We start from the raw sequence: 6,307 nt of genomic DNA, 5'->3' as shown, positions 1-6,307 counted from the left end.
CACGATTAGCAGGAATATGAGTTTAGTGACTTGTTTACAGTTTTACAATACACAATTTACAATAAATTATTAAATTTAGGATGCATCATTTTTTTAAAAATATTTTATATTTTTTTTGAAATGATGCAAATTTCCAAAAAAAAAAACCATTAAAGGGTTAAAGAAGGTAGATTTCCAGGGGTTGCTGAGGATTTTTTAAAAAGGGGGGCAGTAGGCCAAATAAGTTTGGGAACCTTTAGGCTAGATGAATGTTCTCAATTGGGCCTGCATCAGGCTGCACCCCTGATAGTTTAGGTTTGATAGAGGAACAAAATGAGACACTCAATAGATCATTCAGCAATTATCAAAAGATTTACTTACAGGAGGAGGGCGATGTTCAACAAGGATAGGCATTGAAGACACCTGTGCTTATTCAGCTGAGTGAATATTGCTCATCATGATCCACTAGGCAAAAATCTGAGTGTACCAGGAGCTCCTTGTGACTGTTTTGTCATAAGGGGAATGGGAAATGAAATGGGAAGGAACAGCCTGAGCCAAACAAATCTTGAGGATTGCCTTTTAAGGAAAACTTAATAATACCTGTTAAGGAAAAACTAGTCTAATTTGCATGGGGACAGGAATTAAGATATTGCTCCCATCATACTACATCCCTTGATGGTAAGGTCCTGAAGGTCTTTCAGAGCAGTGGTGCCAAACTCAAATAGAAATGAAGTCACTAACATATACATAAGAATCCTTTCAGGCCACATATTAACTTAGAAAACCACATGATGACATATTTTAGAATGTTTATTTTGTTAAATATTTCCCAATTATATTTCAATCTGGTTCTGGCCACATTCAGGAGTGTGTAGGTCTTGTGTTTTATACTTCTGTTCTAAAGGACCTTCCACTGTTTAAATGACTTTAGAGTGACCTCAAATATTGAAGAAACCTGATGCAAGTAGCACTAAAGAAGGAAAACAGAAGCACAGCTAAAACAAAACAATAATATAACAGTTCCCTGAGGGAATTCGGGAGAAGCCCTGGAAGGACTAAGTTCCAGATCTAAATGATCAGTCCATATGGTGAGTGATACCAAATGATTACAGTTGACAATGGGTTTCTCAGTGTAAAAGGTGACCATTTTGGCTGCAGCCAAAATGATTACATTATAGTCACCAATCCTCATTACAGGTCAGGAAGAATTGTCCTGTACTACTTAACCCTCACTCACAAGCCAGGACCTGGAAGCTGCATTGGCAGGGAGGGGTGGGAGCTAGAGGAAAGGGTAGAAGAAGGGGGAGTAAAACAAAATCATCCCATGAGAAGCCTCTGAAGAAGAGCCCCACTGTGAGGGCAGAGTAGACACTTTAATCCCCCTAATTTTCAGGCAGGTGTTGGGTTTTTTTAGTTACACATTTAATTTGTCAATCTGTTCTTTCTCTTTTATCAAAGAAAATCTTTAGAGATATAGTAGTTCTTTGGCTATATGCCCCCAATTTTAATGTCTCCTTCCCTCTCTACACTTAGTCCTCCAAGCCTTCCCTGCAGAGGAGTTGTACAATGATCACTGGATGTAGTTTCAGAAGCAATGTGGAGGAACCAATCAGTTCTAGATAATAGTAAGCAATGGGATGCTTGCCTACTCTGCCTGCTACCTTTTGCTGTCATTTACTCCTGGAGGCTGCATCTCTGTGTACTGCTGCCCATATCTATGCCTACTGCCACTACTGGCCTCCCACCAGCACCGCTAGAGCCCCGGAATGTGACTACTGCCCCTCTAATGCTAGTAGGGTCTGAATCTCTGCCCCACTAAACAAGAGAGTCAGTGTGCGTCTGGGTTTCCACTACCTTCCTGTGTTTGGTGAGCATCGTGATGGATGCTGCTGGGACCAGGTGCTGCAAGACAGTTTTGCCCTGGCCATTCCACCACAACTGAGACTAAGCAGTCCTAAAGGTCAAAGAACAAATCATAGAAACGATAGATAATTTCATTAGACATAATGACAACGGTGATACAACACACCAAATTTGGGAGATACGGCCAAAGGAGTCCTTTATATTTCTAAAGATTTTCATCAATTAAAGAGGAAAAATATCAACAAATCGAACTTGCAACTATAAGAACCTAGGAAACCAACAAATTTTAAAACCCCAACAGCCAAAATGGAAATATTGAAAATCCAGGACAAGATTAACTAATTTTAAAACAAAACTAAAAGCCTTTCAATTTTTTTTAAATACAAAGATCCTTTAAAAAAAATAAAAAAAAAGATAAACCAGGCAGCGCAGGCGCACCAACCGCCCGCCTCTTCCCCAGTCCCCAGTCTCCGGAGTAGGAAGTGGCTTTGGAGCCCGGGGTTTGGGTCGTCGCTTCCTCTGTCCAAGCCGAGACCCCGAGGCGGAGGTCTACGGCGGATGGCCGGGTGGCCCTGCGGCCGAGCAAGCCCGTGACTGCAGGCTTTAATGGGAGGCAGACAGGCCCTGGCTGGAGTGGGGAGGCGGCGGCAGCGGCCTGGCCATAACTAGGCTGCTCTCGCCCCTCCCCCCTCCCCTCACGCAGCATTGTGGATCCAAGCTTATTAAAGAATGGGAGCACTTCAAAAAGTGATCCCTCTCCACCCCGTCAGTGGAAAAACATTCAGCACTTTCTGAGTCGTATTTATCATCCAAGAAGAAGAAGGCCAAGGTCAAGCACGGAGAATCATCAGGCTCAAAACAAAATTCAGATCACAATAATGGATCCTTTAACTTCAAAGCCCTTTCCAGAGGCTCAGGATACAAATTTGGAGTTCTTGCAAAGAGTGTAAATTACGAAAAGTTTTTGTACAAACAGAGCCAATACAACCAAGATTAGAAGGAAAGCAGAAAAATGGGAAAGAATTTTTACAACCAGTGTCTCTAACCTCATCTCTAAAATATACAGGGAACTGAGTAAAATTTATAAGAATACAAGTCATTTCCAATTGAGAAATGGTCAAAGGATATGAACAGGCAGTTTTCAGAGAAATTAAAGATATCTATAGGCAAATGCTCTAAATTTCTATTGATTAGAGAAACGCAAATGAAAATAACTCTTAGGTACCACGTCTCTCCTGACAGATTGTCTAATATGTCAAAACAAGAAAATGATAAATGCTGGAGAAGATGTGGGAAAATTGGAACACTGCATTGTTGGTGGAGTTGTGAACTGATCCAACCATTCTGGAGAGCAATTTGGAACTATACCCAAAAGGGCTATAAAAAGGTGCATACCCTTTGACCCAGCAATACCAGTTCTAGGACTGTATCCCAAAGAGATCATATAAGAGGGAAAGGGACCTGTATGTACAAAAATATTCGTAGCAGCAATTTTTGTGGTGGCAAAGAATTAGAAATCAAGGGGATGCCCATCAATTGGGGAATGGTAATGGAATTACTACTATGCTATAAGAAATGAGGAGCAGATGGACTTCATAAGAACCTGGAGAAACTTAAATGATCTGATGATGAGTGAAGGGAGCAGAATCAGGAGAACATTGCACACAACCACAGACACGTTGTTTCAATGATGACTAACTTTGATAGACTTGGCTCTTCTCAACGATGCAAGGTTCTAAGACAGCTCCAAAAGACTCATGGTAGAAAAGGCTATCCACATCCAGAAGAAAAATTATGGAGTCTGAATGCAGACTGAGGCAAACTATTTGCTCTTTTTTTGATTTGATTTGATTTGATTTTTGGTTTTGTTTCATCTGGTTCATTTCATTGGTTATAGTTCTTCTTTACAACTTGATTATTGGGAAAATAAGTTTAATGTGAAGGTATATGTAGAGCCTATATCAGATCACATGCTGTCTTGTGGGGGAGGGCAGAGGAGAGGGGAAGGAGAAAATGTGGAACTCAAAAACTTGTGGAACTGAGTGTTGTAAACTAAAAAAAATAAAATTAACTTAAAAAAAGATTGTAAGTTACATGAAGACCTGACACCACATCCACTAACTTTAGAAGAAATGTTGAATGAAACCCAGCATTTGGACATAGGGCTTAAGCAGAAACAATGACTGATGTCCGAGGCACTAGTCAATAACCCCAAAATCGAAGTAGTAGATAGGAAGTACACCTTGAGCCCAATTACAACCTGAAAGATAAGAAGGTCTTGCTTTGGTTCCTAGAGCCATGACCAGAGAGGCTTGGGACATCGAGGAGGGACTGCCCAATGCCCAGAAAACCATCAAGACCTTATGGGACCAGATCATCTTCGTCATTCTGCCCTGACAAGAAGATTCTTGTTTTCCATGATAAGAGCTGTCAGTTTACTGTGGATGAAGAATTTCAAAAACTTTGGAAGAGCATCACTGTGGATTCTGTGGATAAGGAGAAAATTGAACAGTATCTGAAGTGACAGGGTATTTCTTCTTTCAGGAATCTAGACCAAAGAAAGTGGCTCCTAGTCAGTGGAGGAAGAAACCAGTCACAGAAGAAATGAAGTTTCAAGACTCACAATGAGCACTTGGCTGGGGTTTTGAAGGATTACCCTGGCATTGCTTCAGGCAAATAGTGAGTGGTTTCCATTCTGATCAGGTGCATTCACAGAGGATCTTGACTGAGGATGCTCAAGCCTGTGTCAGCTGGAGAGTGGCCACTTCTCCCTGACTGTGGAGAGGAAAGAACTCAGTTTACAGAATAAGTGTGAGGTACCGTCCTTCTCCAGCCTTGCTTTGATGGATTGGCTGCGAGGTTATTCCCTTGGGTTTGTTCAACTTGTGAAAGAGGTACCTGCCACCATTATCATCGTCTGATGTTTAACTATGCTTCTGCTCATGGTTCCACTTCCCCCTTTTGTTATTAGAGCAAGTTTGCAGATGGAATTGAATGCAATGTGTGTTTTAAAATCATTGTCAAACCATGAAAAAAATAGATAAACCATTAACTAACTTGATTTTTTTGAAAGAGGAAAACCACACAAGTAGTATCAAAAATGAAAAAAGTAAATTCCAAAGAAGAAATAAAGGAAATTACTAGAAACTATTTTGCCCAGCAGATGCTGATGAAATTGACAACCTAAATTAAATAGATGAGAATTTAATGAAAATATGAAATGCCCATATTAACAGAACAAGAATGTAATCACCATGAAAGTTCCCTGACAGAGAAAAAAACAAAACAAAACAAAACTGAACCATATGAATTTTAAAGCGAATTATATCAAACATTCTAAGAAGAATCAGTTTCATGATTATATAGCAGTTTGATAAAATAAGAAAAGGACGATTCAATAACAATCTAAGAATATTCAACTGAATGGGAAATGGGAATTTGAAGGCAAAACTACATTTTTCCAGCCTAATATCACAAATGTGACCACTTGTGTGACCATGGCAGGAACTGTATTTAATAGGGGAGGACTAGGATTATAGACTCAGTGTCCTGAACTATGAGCTAAAGCAGCAGTACAGGGATGCCAAAAACAGAACCATAGCCCAAGCCAAGAGCTCAAACTAGAAGCAAGGATTCAGGATACATTGCTCATCATGCCCATAGCCTGTGGCCTGGAGTAGCTATTTATCTGACTGCATCGTAAATTTGGAGCTTAGGCAGCAGTCTGTGATTCTGGGAATTGATCAGATAGTCACCCCTGGCTTAAAGCAAGAGATAGGGATCTCCCAGAGGAGCCAGGAGCCAGATACTGCATACCAAAAGCTCTGGGCTAGACCCAGAAGGAGGCCCAGAGATAATCTTGAGCTCAGCCCCTCTCCCCCCCTGCTACCCCCGCCAGTACAGCATCTCAGGGCCTGGAACACCTATTCAGAACTCAGAATCTCTAGCATGGGTTGCCCAAAGTCCCCCACCTAAGAAAGCAGGGTTAAGATCATCTCTCAGAGAGTCCAAGATCACAGAAAACCCCAAAAGAGTTCCTAGCTAGGAAGCCAATGATGCCATGTTGCTTAGATTGCCAGAGTGGCTTAAAAAAAAACTATCACGAGGCCTGAAATACCCAAGACACAAACTCAGAAGAAAAGAAAACGAGAATACCTACAAGCAAAGATCCAAAGAAAAATACAATTTGTCCACAGGTCAATTAGAATTCCTAGAAAAGTTAGGAGTTTTTAAAGGGTTTAAATGATATAAATTAAATGGAAGTGATAGAGGAAAGAATTAGGTGGGAAAAAAATACTTTCAGGCCACGTGATAAACAAGATGGGAGACTAGATATCTTCTCTGATCCCTTGGATCTCTCAAACCTCTCCAAACCAAAATATGTGTAAAAAGATAAGTCAGTGGTCTCCATCATTTAGGACACTCAGAACAATTTTTTTTTTAAATTAAATAAACTGATTTCTAT

The 6,307-nt window shown here is 40.5% G+C and overlaps 1 pseudogene; it reads left to right on the top strand.

Annotated features, from left to right (window-relative positions):
• The first annotated feature begins 1,858 nt into the window (after positions 1 to 1,858).
• LOC118842004 lies at positions 1,859 to 4,522 on the top strand (annotated as a pseudogene).
• The last annotated feature ends 1,785 nt before the right edge of the window (positions 4,523 to 6,307 follow it).

Source organism: Trichosurus vulpecula, chromosome 3 (assembly GCF_011100635.1).
Source record: "Trichosurus vulpecula isolate mTriVul1 chromosome 3, mTriVul1.pri, whole genome shotgun sequence".
In the NCBI taxonomy this organism is placed as follows: domain Eukaryota; kingdom Metazoa; phylum Chordata; class Mammalia; order Diprotodontia; family Phalangeridae; genus Trichosurus; species Trichosurus vulpecula.
This window is presented reverse-complemented; position numbering and strand designations above follow the sequence as displayed.